The sequence below is a fragment of the Ascaphus truei genome, chromosome 5, assembly GCF_040206685.1.
Source record: "Ascaphus truei isolate aAscTru1 chromosome 5, aAscTru1.hap1, whole genome shotgun sequence".
Lineage (NCBI taxonomy): Eukaryota > Metazoa > Chordata > Amphibia > Anura > Ascaphidae > Ascaphus > Ascaphus truei.
The window spans coordinates 98,061,358-98,079,322 of record NC_134487.1 but is presented as its reverse complement, the minus strand read 5'-3'; the positions used below and the strand labels follow the sequence as shown (position 1 = coordinate 98,079,322).

General features: G+C 40.6%; 1 protein-coding gene across 4 annotated transcripts in view; it reads left to right on the top strand.

Moving 5' to 3' along the window:
• FRS2 (fibroblast growth factor receptor substrate 2) overlaps positions 1 to 17,965 on the top strand; it is a 58,077-nt gene that overhangs the window by 4,761 nt on the left and 35,351 nt on the right. For 2 of the 4 annotated variants that reach the window (XM_075600274.1, XM_075600273.1), the window contains one exon: positions 3,070 to 3,293. The exons of the other annotated variants lie outside the window; for them this stretch is intronic. The gene's annotated coding sequence lies outside the window, so the exon portion shown is untranslated. The remainder of the gene's footprint in view (positions 1 to 3,069; positions 3,294 to 17,965) is intronic. 4 annotated transcript variants of the gene reach the window in all.

The window sequence follows — 17,965 nt, the reverse complement described above, 5'->3', positions numbered from 1 at the left end:
ATAACGTTTGTTTGGTAGACGTGCATTTTTTTTTGTATTCTGTGCCTCTTTGCACCATTTCTTTGCTTAACTGGAGTTACATTTCAGTAGGGATTCTATGTAATTGCTTCTGACTGAAAATGGCCCAGTTTTGCCCAGAACTGCCTTGATACGTCGACCCCTTCATGTTAATTAATCATTTGAGTGGTAAACCTGTGGACCTTCTTTTAATAGAGTATCCTTGTAGGCGATGCTTGGCACCTCCAGCTGGAAAGGCTGTGGCGGCTATACGGGTAATGCTCAAGAAATTTATTTTTAAGGCGATTTTGGGAGCATTCACCTTTGCCAAGAATTTCTTTCTACAATATTCATAATACTTGAAGTTCATAATGCACGTGTAATGACTATTTAGTTAGTTGTAGACAAGATAACACCAGCTGGGTAGAAAATAAGTGGAAGATTACTGCAAATGTTATTGTCCTCTTGTAATTGAATAGAATCCCAATCACTGCATGTGCTCATAACAGGTTTGTAGTGCTTAAACCCCGGGCTGCAACCACCCAAACAGCCCAATGAAACCTTCTAAAACACTATTCACTATTAAATGATGTAATCCATCTTAAGCAAAGTGATTGGTAAACAATCCCAGCTAGTGCTTTATTGCCCTACAGGGCACATTGTGCATGTTATCGTTTACAGCCACTGTCATTACAAGCTTAACATTTTATAAAAAACAAGCCAGATGGTGGGCAGTTATTAATGTATTTTTAGCTCTTGCTTATTGCGGACACGTCTCAGAGTAATTCCCATTTTTATTTAAGCAAATGCAGTAATGTACTACTAGGTTACTAATGTAATGGTAATTTGTTTCCAGGGTGTCAGTTCCAAGGTTGTGGTCTGTGACTCGAGTGTTTATTTAGGATTTAATAAAGATTGCTTTATGACATTAAGCTGGTGTGTTCAGGCAATCGGCATTGAGTTTCTAATTATTAAGACTGCAATCTACACTCCCAATTCACTTCACTTTTCTACTCGGAGTAGATTGCGCTTCCAGTTTCTTGCTGTTGCATTCAGCTATTAATCAATGGCCCTTCTATGGAAGACACCTCATACTTTGCATTTACTGTGATGACCATGTTAGTACATATTTCTGAAATCAGGTGGCCAACGTTTTTTGGTGTAATAATGGAGAGCTGTTTTTAGTGACATAAACTCACTAACGGTCCTTGCTCTGATATTGCAGGGGTGGAATATGCTGAATGAACCAGTGTGAGGTGCACTCTTCATTAATTTTCAGTGGTTTAAATGCTTTTAAGTGGTTAAGCAGTTACAAACAATACCACCACTCTTGGAGGAATCTGCATGTTTTAAAATATACAGCATCGTTTTTGCTCGGAATGGGGGGTAAAGGTGTATACAATATCTTGACGTTTTGACATCTGTTTTCTTGTTGGAACAGTTAGTATCAGACGCACTTACCAGAACGCCCTCCTACTTTCTCTGTACGTTCTCCCTACCAACAAATTAGATTGTAAGCACTTCGGAGCAGGGACTCCTCCATAAATGTTACATTTATGTCTGACGCACTTCTCCCCTTTATGTGTTATTTATATTATTTGTTATTTATGATTGTCACGTATATTGCTGCTGTGAATAGCTATGTACATTAATGGAGCTATAGCAATAAAGACATACATAGACCTGGTGCCATATTTAAATGGAGAACTTGGAGAACAAATAATCCCTTTGCTGCAAGAGTGACTGGCAATATATACCGTAGTGGAGCAGTCCCCTCTGATAGAGATGGGGATGATAATGTTCTCTTGCTTTGTGCTTATCCGTGGATGATTTGGGACTGTTCATTCCATCAGCATTTTTAACCACATGAGATTTCTCTTTTCTTTACCTGGGTCAGTTCTCCAGTATATTTAGAAGATTGATAAATGAATAATCCCATGCATTCACCTGAAATTAAGAATAATTGGGGAATACGGGTCCATTTTTTTCTATGATGTTCTATTCCATAAAACAGCTTCCGGCGCTGGATGACCCTTACATTCCATTCACTTTAATACACGTGCAGAGGCTTCACTAGCTTGAAGGTGGAATGGCACAGCGTGATAAATATAGGCCTTCATGTATAGAGAATATTTAGTAATGCTGATGAGAACCCAGAGCTAATGTCTGTGGTCAGACTATAACAGGTCATCATTGTCCTATATTGTGTAAAGCTGTCTTTGTGTTCGACCTCTCGTGGAAAGTTGTTCTGACTATTCCATATTTTTTAAATGTTTTTTCTTGTTCAATAGATTCTTCCTGTAATACTTAGTTCTTGCATGCTTTACATCTTTAGTTTAATTTGCTTAACCTCTGGAAATTGTTTTGAAATTGAAAAAATATACACAAGTATTGGAAACCATCTGGAAAGGGTTCCAATGCCATTAACAGTCTGGAGCAACTATCACGTTGTAGTTACATCCAACAGAGTAGCTTTGTAATTGATATGGTTTGCACTGTTAAAAAATGTGTATTATAATAAAACTGACAAGAAGCTGTAACCTGGTTGTCAGAGTAGGTGTACATAGGCATTATTGTAAGGGTTAAGTACACTATGGTGTATTAAAAAAAAGAAAAAATATTTTATTTGTATATTGTGTAATCTCAACTTTGGGGTGTGTATGGTTGCTCTGTAAGTACCTCTAAGGTTATCTTTGTTGTGTGTATGGCTTTAGGATATCTATATCCCATAAACCAGGACGTGTCACCTGTCAGTACATTTTGGGTAAGTATTCTGTTTGGAAGACTATTCGGTTTCCAATTGTAACCAATTTCCAGTCTTGGTGGCTACATTGTTTTAAAAAAAAGGTTTTCATGGTCCTTTTGTACCAAGAGGACATTCTTTGTAATAAAGGTTCTTAGATCTGTGTTTTACCATTGAGTTTAACTGGAGCTTGGATTAATCACTCCATTTACATTACAGTAGTTCTGAACTATATTGTAATGCAGTTCATTTCTTCTGCTTCAGCTGTTTTCTGTTATAGCTCAGAATTTCAACATGAATAAAAACCCCTCCCCTCTTTGTGCTTTCAGCTTTTTGGGTTCAGAAAGAGGAGTATTTTTGCTGGAGTTTGAAGATCCAAGCCTGAAACTTAATGTTGTATTGGTGATTTCTCACAGAACAAAATCACATGGATTAGTGTCTGCATACTTTGCTAGGAGAAAGGCGGTCTTGGTCTTTTGGTTTTGCTCTCCTAAATTAGAGGCCCAGTGACAGTGAACCGATAGATGACAACAAATTAGATGGGAACATTCAGGTGAGGAAATACCTGCCTGTAGTATGATTGATTTTTTTATTTGTATTTTATAATGTATTGTACAATCTATGTTTCAAACACCAGCAGCTCTAGCATTAATCGGTATAAACAACTTGGCGTGTTCAATAGCTTCGCAGACTTTAGGTCTAACTTTGCAAAACACGGCAGCAATTCTGGAATATATTGTACTTGTTACATTCAAGAGGTGTTGCAGTACATGGCCTATGAAAGGACAAGATGTGCAGTCATTTACACAGAGTTGTAAAGCAGTTGTTTGGGAAACTGTAGTCCTGGTCTCTGGAAAACATAGTTTTACATCGCTATATATCTCCATCATAAAAACCGGACAATCATTTCCGTGTGTGTGTGTCTCAAAATAATTATGTCCCAATGTACAATTTAGACTCCCAAGTTTCCCTCTAAATGTTATAGCTTGGGTTGCTCTGTTGACTCTGCTTTTGGCTGAGATTATACTCGGCGCGATGGTGCTTGCGCGTGAAAAACCCAGGGGGCATAATCCCTATGCGTACGCCAGAGCACGATAGCACGTCCGCGTTTTGAACAGACAAAAAATGTTGTCTTTTGAAGCCCGGCTGCGTAACGTCAGCGTCCCGTGAGCAATTCAGCCAATGAGGGCGAACCAGATTCGTGACTCATCCGCCACGCCTCCCCAATCTCCTGCAGCCAACTTCACACATCGCTGGGGCTGCAGGCGTGCGCGCGGGGCTATATGCGGTCCGTCGCACTTGCACACAAGTAAAGACTATAATGGTAGCCTTGGAGCATCATTGACGTTGAGGCTACTTAAATCAGCAATCCATAGGATTGAAGCAGGGGCTCTCGAAAGCTGAACACCATTAATTTATGCTCCGGGGACTCCCTGCTTCCTGAAATAGGCAGTGCCGGTATCTCAGCGCTGTTTAAAGGTCCTGGTAACGCGGGCTAATAGGAAGCCGCACCGGATGATGTCCCTGCTTCTTATTGGCCCGAGGGATGGGGTGAACTGTGAACACCACCATTATGAGAACAGCTACCCAGCCTATGGAGGTCTGTATCTCCAGAAGCAGGGGTCACGGGACCTGACATGTGGTTCCCAGCTCTGGAGACCCCCTGCTTCAAACCTGTTAAAAAAATAAAAAGCCCCCTTTTGCTGCTTTGAAAGATTATTGGGTGTGAAATGACTAATGGATATCAGTTGAGCTAGAATAAAATATTCTCCTCCCCCCCCCCACCCGATTTTAAGATAGACTTTTGTTTTCTAAGAAGACTTATCATATTTTTTTTTTTTAAACATTACCACCCACAAGATCAAGTTAACTTCTGATGTAGGATCTCTCAGCTTGAGACATTATTAAAATATAAAACAATTTATTAACATTATTTAAAAAAAAAAAATCTCAGACACATGAAATTAGTTCACACAGAATAACATTTCAGATGAGTGTGAGAAGAAATCTCGGAGTACACTGGGTGCTATATATATATATAAAAATAAATACATACAAACTAATTGTGGCTTGTGGACCAGATCTCTCTATTAAAAGCCCCTCTAGTTCTTCTGTAATGCAGGCAGAGCAAGGCTTGTAATTTGCCACAGTGGCTTTGAGTTCTCCATGATGTGGTCAATGGAAGTTGGCCAAGCGGCCTCTTTACAATGGGCTCCCCTGCAGAGTGTCACTGTGCTGCTCTGTGAGGGCTTGGAATGCACCACTGAGCTTCATCAGCTTCAAGAGGAGTTTATCAAAGGGGCTGGGACACTGACATTTTCAGAACCTGTGTGTAGGGATTCCCAGCTTTTAATCAGTAGCGCTGATAAATAGCCATGCATAAATTTACAGAACCTAATGTACTTGCAAATATCATGCTTTCAATGCTACTGTACATCTTCACCTCCAGAGATCCCTGTTTCAGATAATTTGTTTTTCAGTTGCGCAGGCAGTTTATCAGGTGCTGTTTATAAAATAATGTAGGCCTTCTGCCAAAGCGCTAAAAAAAAAAATTTTTTACCCAAGTTAAACCCCCCCCCCCCAACAACTTGCTTCTGATGTTCGCATTTTAAATCTGAAAACTTGACATAGGACCAGAGCAAATCTCATGAAGATGACGATTTTGATTTTGACCCACAAAGAAGTCACATTGATAGTGTGAAAGCTTAATTGTATGTAAAGAGTGGATGCCACTTCTGCCATTAAGCTCCGTGCTTATTCTATACTCTGCAGTGACCAAGTTTCAGTGCTGGAGCTCTGCTGCAGGGCCTACTTTAGCTTAGATCTGAGGACTAACACGTTTAGCTGTAGTTGACACTTACTAAGTTGACACTTATTACCCACAAATAAATATACATACTGGATACATATCCACACCTACCTGCCTATTGACTCACAGCAGCCATGGTTAATGCTGTGTGGCTTCGTGCACATGCCATTGTTACCCCGGCTGTGAGTGGTTACAGTGAGAGAAACAAATAGAAACCAAACATTTATTCATAGGTTTAAGTCTACATTTCTATAAAATCTGTAAGTTGTTTGGCAGGTCTCTGCCAAGAAGGACTGGCCTGAATCCAAATGGGAACGTACAGTAATAGACTGCTATGTAAATTGATAAAAATAAAAAAATACATTTAAGTGTCTATTAAAGAGGCAATCCAAGAAGCGTAAAAAATAAAACTTTTTGTTTTAATATATGCAGCATTTGATTACCTTTATAGAAAACTACCTAAGTTGCCAATCGATTTGGTCCTCCCTTATCTATCGATCAGCAAAATCCTGCTTCCCAGGGTTTACTAAATGGCCACCTTTTCAGTTTCAAATCAATCGTTCAGTCAGTGTAACGCAGCAGATTCCTGTATCACTCAGGTAACATCTATTGTTAGTTTGCAGCTAAAACTGCAGGGAATATTGGCAACAAACTAAGATCTTGCACTGCCGGGGAGGTGGGCTAACACCTGCTACAGAAATCCAAGGATGCTCAGTATATGAAAAATCTTTAAAAATAGCATTAAGAGTTGAATTTTAAAATAAAAAAAGATATTATCTAATACTACAAAACTGATTTATTTAAAAAAACAAAAACAAAAAAAGGGTATTGCTTGGATTGCTCTTTTAAAGAAAGTTACACTTTCTCTCAGATCTGTGTCACAACTGCTATCACTATGACCCTGTAATAAGTAGCACACAGTACATATGTCTTAACTTTTTGCAATGTACTGTTTGGAGTTAGGCCTTCAAGCTCTAGTCCCAGTTTTTTTGTTTTTGTTTTTTTTTAATCGTGGTTTGTAGGAAGTCTTTGGTTCCCTGGGCCTTCCTAGGGGGTTCCCTGCAATTTTCTTGCCATTTGAAAATTGTACAAATTACAATTATCCGCTTCCACTACCAACGAATTACCAAATCTGTAATTATTTGCAGAGTCTCAAGTCTCTGTTAAGAGAAACGATGTACTTGACACCCACCAGTTGTAGCAAAATGATGCGAAGCAGGGTTGCAGACCTATTTGAGACCTTTTTAATCTGCTCTCACACGATATTTTTATTTACAAAATACAGAATAATCTACAATGCATCTGATATCAGACGCGCTAATAGAGAGGGTTGGGGTTCCTTACAATGCACCTGATCTCAGACTCGCTATTAGAGAGGTTCGAGGTTCCGCAGAATTTAACAATATAATTATAGGGTTCTTTAACCAAAAAAAGTTTAACACTGTTCTAGTCTGTTTAATAAGGATATATGAGCAAGTGTATGTTGCATTGCAATTCAGATATGGCTTCCTGAGCGGGGCTTTAATCTTCTTGCTGCCAGAGAGGTTGATCTGGCAGCAAAAGCGTTAATATGGCTCCTACACTTTTTTTCTCCTCTCTTTTCTCTCTCCTTATGAGGATTACGTGCTGGAACGGGTTATCGAATGGGTGCGATAACCCATACTAGCACTTGATGCATGTGCCTCAAAGTGTGTTATTCACTAAAATGTGGTAACCATTAACACTTATTAACGTTATTCACTTGAAAGGCTGCTAACGAGCGATGGTAATTGTCATCACACTTGAGTGCAGTGATTCTAAACCAAGGGGACAGCTCAGTGTCACAAATGTATAAAGCAAGTCGAGATAAAACTAACTATTAACTTTAAAGGAATAGAAGGTGAAAACTTATTTTGAGTTTATATACACATAACCAACAAGGCTGAAAACTAGTACAGTACCTAGTGTGTCTTAACAGAAAATTAAAACAACATTGTGATATATATATATATATATATATATATATATATATATATATATATATATATATATATATATATATATATATATATATATATATATATATATATATATATATGTACATGCACCCCTTTTTGATATAAAAACAGGCTTGCCGTTCCTTTTTTTTTTTTTTGGTCCCACAAAGGCAACTATAAAATATCCTCCCGTAAAGTGGACTAAGAAAAGGATCGTAATGAATTACAACCGGTGCCATACCATTTAAGAGCCATGAATATGCATTCATAGTAATCGGTTAAATAATCCAGTGTAGTTTCTTGAGCACTGATAAATTAATTCCATTTTTTTTTAGCACACAGTTTTTATTGGAGTTATCAAAATATAACACATTGTCGGAGAGAGGGTTTGGGGGGGAGGATAGAGAAATTAAGGGGGTTGAAAATAAAAAGGTTCCGTTTTATTTGAAGTTGCATCATTCAATAATGCATGACCCGGAAGAGAGATTATGGCGGATCATGTATCACAAATAGAACCGGGTCGAACCTTCTAGGAGAACGAATGATGGGCACAGGGGTAGGTGTAGAGGATCACACAATATGGAGACTGCGTTGATCCCAGGATTCCCTATATGAGCCAACCATGGAATGTAAAACCGGTACTGTTTAAGTAGCTGGTAAGTTCCTCCATCTGACATACAAACCAAATGTTTTGAATATGGGACAGGGAGGGCAAAGAAGATTAATTCCAGAGATTGTGTTTTAAAAAAAAATGTAATTATATAGAGTATCTTGTCGCTGTGACAATAAGGTCTAGTAACTTCTTTTCTGAATTGTCTAGGCAGGGCAAGGGTGACCAACTCCAGTCCTCAAGGGCCACCAACTGACCAGGTATTGGGGATAACCCTGCTTCAGCATAGGTCGTTGATTGCGCCACCTGTGCTGAAGCAGGGATAGCCCCAATACCTGGTCAGTTGGTGGCCATTGAGGACGGGAGTTGGCCACCCCTGGCCTAGGGATGTGTTTACGAGGAATAACCAAGGACCTGATTAGTAGTGTCGAGGATCCTTTAACCGCATGCGTACCTTTTTTCCCCATAATTTAGAGACCAGGTAGCAATGCCACCAGATATGTATGAAGTCTGCTATAAATTCTCCATTTGCCCGTGAGTTCACCAATCGGGCCGTTATCTCCCTGCCAGTGTAAACATAAGATACTAATATGAGCCACCTTAGCATTCTTCCTCGGTTTGCGTCCTTTCATATATTTTTTTACATTCTCATTTTTGCCCGACAGAATCTTAAGGATTTACTTACTGTGCGCTGGGGGGAGGGGTTGTTATTTCTAGATCGGTGCTTTTCATACGAGACCGTATAAGCATTTACAAACCAATTCCTGTAATTTGTCTCTTGTTATAACGATGACTGCACACAGATGTAGAACACATGCAATGCTTGTGTGTAAGTTAATATGCACACGTACAAGTCAGACCTAAATATATTGTGACTGAAAAACCTAAATTGTACCTTTTGCAAATTGTACCTTTTGCATGTAATATATGTAATCTCAAACCATATGGATGGAGGCTCTGCTGTGTTTAAACCATTTTGAGCAGTAAGGAGAGTGCAGTGTCCGCACAGTATCTGATGTGCCAGCATTGATTGAGTGATCATCAACTCTGTCCTCGGATAACAGCAGCCACACCAGATTTTAGAAAATGCCTGTAAATTGTTCTACTGACATGTATGTGAATGGAATATGTATGTGTTGGCTATCCCCAGAACATCACATGACTGGGTTGCTATATGTGTGGATTATGAATTTGGTGCCTATATATATTTTTTTTTCTTAAATGTAACACACACAGTAAAGACACAGGCACATTTCTGAGCTACAATAACGGGAAAACAACCAGTTGTAGCTATTGAGCTATGAAACGTGTTGGGCTGCAGCCACGCTAGCGCTGTGCGTGCTGACCGCACTGTGCTTGCCGATTTTTAGTTTATGCACTTTTAAATTGTCCCGTCCCCGCTCACGTGGTGCGCGGGCACACACGCTCACCCACGCTTGGCACTTAGATAAACAAAAAAGAGACTTTGAAGCGTGCTCAGCTTGCCTGCAATGACCCCCCCCCCCCCTTGCGCGCTTGCAAAATAGCTAGGACACCCGGCGCTCATGCTTGGCGAGCTGGTGACGTCACCGGCAGCGGGGCCGCAGCCTTAAGTATCAAGAATTAAAAGTACACTATTAAACACTCCAACAAATTGGTAGCCATGAATTGATTTCTGGTTGTTTTTAGTTTGGTATCAGCACTGTTAACTGTGTTTGCAAGTGATGCGAACTGTGTTTATGCTCTGCATTCTGGTAGTGACTGGCAAATAGATGCATGTTAGGATGTTACCAAAACAATAAAATAGGAAGCTTTTCCCATTGACTCAGGTATAAAATGAACAAATTAATTATTAAATACAGTGTTTTTTTAAAAAAAAATTTAAGTGGCGTGCAATCCCTTGAATATAGGTAAGACATCTTGATTTAATGTAAGACAAGTTTCATAGGCCGCTCGGGATTGAGGCTTTGAAAACTATATGTAGCCCTGATAAAGATCAGTCCACTTCTTAGATTTTATATAAAAACACAATTTAAACACCCAAACTTTTACATTTTAAAGATACTAGCCCAGATTTGTGTAGCAAAGCTTGGTGATAGTATGGTCTGAGCCATTTGCTTACCAGTCAAAATCACTTTAGGAAATCTGCAAAATGGGCACATTTATAATGACAAGGATTTGCATGTCTTGCCTTTTAACTCCGTCAGTGCCAGAATGGCAGTCCTCTCTTGTCCACGACTTGATATCTGTGCCGATGGACCAAGCCCCTAATCTCCTCATAAAACAAGGTTTCCTGCCCCCTGGGCGGGTTGTTTCACACAGAATAAACGCGAGATTGTGGCGTCAACTATAAACTAACACAATATTATAAGCACTGCATGACTTTGCAACCAAACAGTCTCACTTATAGCCTTTTAGAGCAGGATTTTTCAGTTGCACTTTTCTTCCAAAGGCCCACACTGGTAAAGAACCATTCTTCAGTTTAAAAAAAAAAGACTTCATAGTACTGTGTTTTTCAGGCTGTCAGCTCAGTAACAGGGGGGCTCTCTTTAAAAAAAAAGAAAAAGATTTCAGATAATGTCAGAGTTAAGCCAGACTGGCCACACAGTACATGTCTTTCATACCCAGCTCCAAAGTTTTCACGTTTGTTTATTAGCATCAACAAACACTTTGTACATGCTTTGCTGCAGCGTGAATGATGCCGTCTGTCTTCCATTTTACTCAGAACTTGTGAAGGAATCCTGGGGGCTTTCTAAGGTATAAGGTATACTGGCAAGTCTTTAAGGTTATGTTGGGAGGTATGTAATCCCACCAAGTACTTATTTTTTTTTTTGGGAGGGGTGCAATGTTCATAGCTATCTTTTGGACACTTAAGGGGTTAATAATTATGTTGGGCAATGCCTATTTTGAAAGCCTGTAGTTTACAAAAAAAAAGAATAAATCAGTGTGGTTCAGCCTAGTGTTTCCCCAGCGGCACAAATAGGACAGATTTTTCTAAATTTTTTTTATCATATTCCTGTTTAACGCTAATGTATGAAAATTGGCCTTAATTACATTTAATTGGGCACAATGTACACGTGGAGCTGTGGAATGCCTGGCTCTTGCAGGTACGCAGCACATTTGCCTGGCTGCATTGTATCAGGGCTGATTTGTGAAGAAGTTTTTATAGTGGCAGGCAGTTCCATGTAGTGGGCAAAAAGTTATTTCAATTCCTTTTTTTTTTTTTTTTTTAACTCCTTGTAATTGGCTTCCTTAGGCTGCGCTTATAGTGCCGGCGAGAGTGACGCAACGTCGCGTCAAAGCAAACGCATTGCCGCCGTCGCGTGCGCTTACGGGCCGAGCGACGGCTTGGTCGCAATCGCTGGATGTCATCTCGATTTTGATTTTTCCAGCGACCATAGCCTGACGTCGCCGGCACGATAAGCGTTGCCTTAGGCCTCCGCCGCACGCTCCTGCAGCCCAGCGATCTCTGCTCAAACTGCAGGAGTTGGGTCGCAGCGTTTGAGGGAGTGGCGGGGGGCGTAATGAACACGTCACGGAGCTGGTTCGCCTTTATTGGCTGAACCAGCTCACGTCACGCGACTGTAGCCCCAAATTTCAATTCCGGTTGTGGCGGCAAAATGTTGCAACGTCAACGCTGCTCTTTGCCGCCGGTGGAGTTTTCATGTTGAAAACTCCCACCGAACAACCCGAATTTGCGACGGACTTGGGCGCGCACGTAAGCGCGTGCACGTCGCAACGCGGCCTGTCTGAGCGAGGCCTTAGCCTTAATCTCCCTAAAGTAAAGTGTTCACTTATTCTAGTGCATTAATTTCTGTTTTCCCCCATCGGCATTTGACACAGGAGAAAAATTAGTTAAATCCCCCCAAGTATGTGCACGTGACTGTACATGTGACAGGGGTTAAAACATCCAGCTGACTCACCTCCCCGCAGGGCACTAAAAATGAGCAATATCTCCATAATAACCATCACACTACACCTGAATTATGCTTCCACCACCAAGAATAATTTAAGGCTTTTCCCTCAGGAGTCCTTGGTCCCATGTCTACTAGAAAAACGATGTAATTAACACACAAACCGAATGTAACAGTGTCAGAAAATGTGATTAATTCCTTCAAAAAAAGGTACTGTTCAGTTACAGCCCAAAGACCGTACTTATTATTACGTTTTGGATTTAATATAAGAAAGTGGTACAGTGCTTGTTTACAGAAAAGGAATGACACGTGTTTAATAAAATAATGAAACAGAACCTATGTTACCAACTAACAATATTGGATCCCTTCAAAGGTCATGAAGTTGTGATAGAACTCGCGTGTTATTGATATTACACCCCCCTTTGTTGAATTCTGCTTTTGATACTGCAATACATTGTTTTTATGCTCAAACCCTTTGCCCCTGTGACAACCTTTTTGAAGGTGTGTCTTATTTCCCACTCATCAATCTTTCGTGACATTTACAGCTGGGAGAGAATGATTTTAAACCTGAATGAATAATTTTTATTTGTTTATTTATAAAATGTTTTACCAGAAAGTAATACATTGAGAGTTACCTCTCGTTTTCATGTATGTCCTGGGCATAGAGTTAAAATGACAAATAGTACATTTTGTATATATTTTATAGTACAAATAGTACAATAGTACATTTTTATAAAGAATATAAAATACCCTCATTCACGCCGCTCCCTATAAGCCAGGGGGGCGGGGGGGTGGAGGCGCAAGATTTTTCGGGGGGGGCACAGGCAGTTGGAGGGCCCGCGCTCTTCCCCAAGGCATTAAAATTAAATGCCGGGGGATCACGTGAGGCCTCTGCAACATCAACTTACCGCGATTCAGCCGCCATCTGGCACGTCTCCATGGCAACATGGTAAAGTGGGTCGCGAATACGGGATGAGTGCTGGCAGGGGGGCGCAGTGCCAGAAGTTTGTGCACCCCTACTATAAGCCCTAGAATAATGCTACCCTCGTCGTTGCATTTGTATGCTTTTAATGTATGCTTGGATATGTCTTGACAGGGCTAATTCTAACTTTGAGAGGGACACAAATATCTGATGCATGTAACCCACATACCCTGTCATTTAGTGTTACAATTCTGTATTTCGGCTTGCCACAAATCTATATATTTTTCTATCCTTGTGAATTGCACCAGATTTTTAGTCTTGCATTATGGGGACTCTTTAAGTAATATAGTGACCCTCTTTTCACCTCTGCCAGTCAGAGAGGGCTCAAGAATTTGTATGATTGCCTTTTGAAGATACCCTGGAGATCAGGTCACATTTCTGGTACGTTTGTATACTGTCATTTCAATTATAAACGCATCGTCATTTGTTTTATTGGCATATTAATGCAGTTACCATATTGACCCAGTTATCCTCACAGGAGACAGAGAAAAAAAGGTATTTTTTTTAATGAAAATTAACCCCTTGGTTGCTTTATTGTTACCACAACTGAATAGGTTAAAGGTTAAGCGCGCCACAGAGAGGCCAGGTATTCCCAAACCATACGCTGATAATCAAGCGTATATCGACAAATCTCTTGTGCGAAGATGCCTTAAAAGCCTGTCCTGTTTGTAGCCTTCCTGTACTGTAGTTGGTCTTCACGGATTGTGGAGGTACGTCTGGGATGCCAGCCTCATGGAAAATATAGTTTGGATTGTTTTCAGTCCTCTCCGACATGTAGTAATTTATACTGTATGGCTGTCCAGAGCGATGCAAGGTTTGTGTGTAGCACTGGAGACCAAACAAATGCCTTGCGTTTTAAGCCTAATGTGATTTGAGTTGGATGTTAACATAAACGTGAGGACATAAATCTGTCCTGTTAAGTGGAGAGGAGCTGCGGGAACACTAGGAGCATTCCTTGGGGTCAGCCAGCACGCCCTCCCAGGATTAGTCCTGCCAGAGGGGCAGGCAGTGCATCAGTTAAGCATTCTGGGAGGTTTCTTTTAAGGGGCAGGCCCACTTAGTAAAGTATATTGTCTTCCATTCATATTATTGCCATCGTTTATTTGTAAAGCGCCAGCATGTTGTGCAGTGCGGTACAATGGGGGGTACAGAGATTTGATCATTACATATAAAGACAAACATGCACACACAAATGCACAGGTAATGAGTGTCCTACTCCTCGGCATATGAGCAAATACTCCTGGAGTGGCATAGTATGCACAATATCTCTCATTGTTTATTTAATCTGATGTGTATAACATTTCTGCTGTTTTAGCTCACAAAAGCGAATGCTTTTTATTGTAAATGATGTGTTAGAAAGTATAAAAATGTAAAATAGTGTGGTTGTTGAGAGGGCTTCTTTTTGACGTTTTTTTTATTTTCAAAAGGTTTGCTTTCATGAACACTTTTTTTTTACAAAAAAAAATATATATTTTAAATATTTTATATTGTTAGATGAAAGATTTGATTTCACAACAAAATGAGGAGATCAGAAAGAAGAAACAGAATTTCGGCAAAACACAAGTGAATTAGACTTTGCATGCTTTTAGAAACACAGCTGATCACGTTTTTCTATTTTAATTTGCAGACATGCATGTAAATAGTTTAGTTACCAAACAGTTTTTGGCTGTGGAATTGCATTCCCCTCCAGCATTAGAGGTGAACCGACCCTGCTAAGGCTCCATGCGTTGTGGCAACTTCTCCCAGCACGAGTTGAGTTCTCTTGGTAGCAGTCGTAATAGTTGGGATTGAGAGAGGTGGTTTTTTTTCTGTTTTATTTTTCCTGTGTTCTCTGGCAGCCTTCGGCTCAAATTCCAGCTGCGGATCATCTTGCCCACGGTGGCAGGGTTGAGACAGGAAAAATGCCTCTGAATAAAATGCAAAAAGGAGGTTATTTGTTGTGTTACTGTCAAAATGTTCATCCCACTTGTGTTTTTTTTTTTTTTTTTTTTTTTTCAATCATCTAATCAAAATATGTATAGTGTTATTTTAAATTTTTACATAAATTCCTGTGTATCTTACCTGTTTGCCAGAACAATTTACTTCGCTGATCTTTGTGTCGTAAAAATACAAATTATTTCATTGTTCGTAGTTTTAAAAACCAAAAGAAAGCTTGCTCATGCCTTATTTTTCACGTTACAACTGGGATATTATAGGTAATCTCCATAGATAAATGCATTGGCTCAATCAAAGGGAAACCTATGTTGTGTCTTCCCTATATTTATTCACATTACCTCACAGCTTTTCAGGTCTTGTCAGCTGTATATTTATCTTGAAAGCAGCCATGCAGGTCAGCGTTGATCTCGGGAGGCTGATAGGTGAAACCGGGCCTCGTACCTGCCCCTTCCATCTGTAACACGCACAGCTTGTTCAAAATGTCAGGGTTTGGATATATCCCAGGGGCTGCAAAGAATGCAAGCTTTTCATGTACTGCGAGATGTGAAACCTTCCCCAACGGCCAGGGATAAGTGAGACTCTGTCTCTTCTGGGCTTATTGAAACACTCGGGCCTTAGACTCGCTGCGCGCCAAATGTGTTTTGGCCCAGTAGCGCTGGAACAATTCAGAACGTGTAACTGCCAGCAGCCGATGGCTCTCTTGACCTTTTTGCTGTGAGTTCTAGGAATAAACATAAACGCTGGGTTGAGTGAGCCTTCAGAGGCAAGGCAGCCGTTTAGCAGTGTCGGATTAATTGATTAGAGTGGGGGTGAAGTGAGACATTTGGCATTTGATGCTCTTATCAACTTTTCTCTCTCCTTTACGAATCGTGTTCTTTTTAAATTGCCCTTCGAGTTCTCATCTTGATTATGCACGGAGAGGCGTGTACAGTCCTAATTAGCTACGGTTGTGAAATACTCCATTATGCATTTCCTAGAGAACTCTGCGTTTAGTCATCTCTGTAAAGGAACTTTAAGGAACAAATCCCATTATTCTGGATTTTTTTTGTTTTCATTCGATGGCTATAAATGATTTTCTCCCCCCCTCCCCCCCTGCCTCTGCATCAGTCTTTTCCTTGCAATAGTCTTGGTTTGAAGTCTTTCATATTTAGCAGAACAAAGCTGTCACCAGATTAAATGTCGTCTTTAGCTGTCTTCCCCCCTCCCCCCCTTTTTTTATACACATTATCGCAAACCTAAATTACAGAAATGTAACAATCTTCGGAACTGGTTAATATGTCCTGTGACAGGTAAGCTTTCTCCCCCAACAATAATAAAATACAGAAAATTTAAAATAAGGGGGCATTGGTGCTTTATATGTGCTGACAATTTGTGTGCTTTGATAATTTGTGTGCTTGGACTGCTGTCATTGGAGTTGTCATCATTTTTTCCCCAGTGACTCATGCAGTTCCAGCGAAAGCGGTTTAGATCACAAGTCCTATGGTGTTTGCAATGGTGCCTCCTTAGAGTCTGGCTTTCAGGTCCAGATTTCTGAAGACATAAAACATATTGACATCTTGGTGTCTTCACAGCCAGCTTCTGCAGTTAAAAGCACCATGGCAGATGAAGTGGTTTTAAAAAAATAAATAATGTTGGGTGCTATTGCTACATTGCAATTGTACCCAATCGTTTCTACATTGCTAGAAAATATGTTCTGCAAACACCTTAATAAATCGTATTATCCACTCAGACACTTGCTTACAAAACTGTTTGACCGATGTCAGGCAGTATAGTGTCTTGGGGGGGGGGGGGGGGAATATCCGCTTAATAAGGCCCCAAAGTGCACCTCTGTTTTTGCAGACAGCATGGGTGATATAGCTGCCACAATCACAGCCCACAATGCCTTGCTGCTGTGGATGCAATGCTTTGTGGAGGGCATCTTCGGAAGCTCCTGCTGTCATTGGCAGCTGTACACCCTCCCTCCCCCCCTCCAGTCTGGGCTGGCCTTACCTCTTGTGCAGCCCAAGGCAGCATGCTGGCAGCGGGCCCCATGTGACACTGCAGGAAATGGGGTGCCGCTCCAGAGAACGTAAGACCACCCCCTACACGCACCTACCTTGGGGTGAGCAGCGGATCAGTGGTCCTGCACCAGCCTCGAGGCTCCTTTAAAAAAAAAAAAAAAGTTTTATTGTTGAACTCCTGGGGGTTCCCGAGCCCCCTGTTGGAATCATTGCTATATTGAAACTCCCATAAACCTCGTTAAGCAATACTTGTAATAGACAATAACAGAGGACAACAGAGGCTGCTTTACATGCCCCCACACACTGTATATTCCCCAAAATGCACTCTTCTATAGGAATTAAATCTAACTATATCTGGAATGTTTCCATACACACGGTACTGCTTAGATTGTAAGCTCTCCGGGTCAGGCATACCTTTTCCTATTTTATGTTGAACTTAATGTATTATACTTCCTTGTATTCTAATATTTATTTTGTAAAGTGCTGCACATGTTGTCATGTTATAAACACGAATATACATGCGCAGGTAAAAGTCATAATAAAAAATCATAGGAGCTGCGGCAGGATAGAGGTGACTGCTCTGATATTACAGCAGTTCTGTTTAGGAGAGCAGTCTTTAACTCTTCTTTTAACGGTTTGTGTGTTCCTCGCTTAACCAGCAGCCTAAGGTATGCTCTCTGTAAATGCGGTGGAGTCTCATGGCCACTATCCCTACTTGTCTCAATATCGAAATGTAAAATGGCAGTGAAAAAAGTGTTGAATTTTGAATTTCCCTTGTTGCTGTGGCCAAAGTAACCACACAAAAGCATGCCCCAGAGCGAGCCAGTGGCTGCTTGAATACAACATAATCTTGCATTCAAATGTAACACTGATAAATGTTGTCTTCATTTCTGAGCAGAGCAGGGCTGTCACTGATATTATTAACCCAGCACCTTCTGTAACCTATCCAGCCCCTTCAGCTAGCCGTTGGTATCTGTTTGTTTTTGTCACACTTGGACCAGATGCCTTGGTATTGGGTTG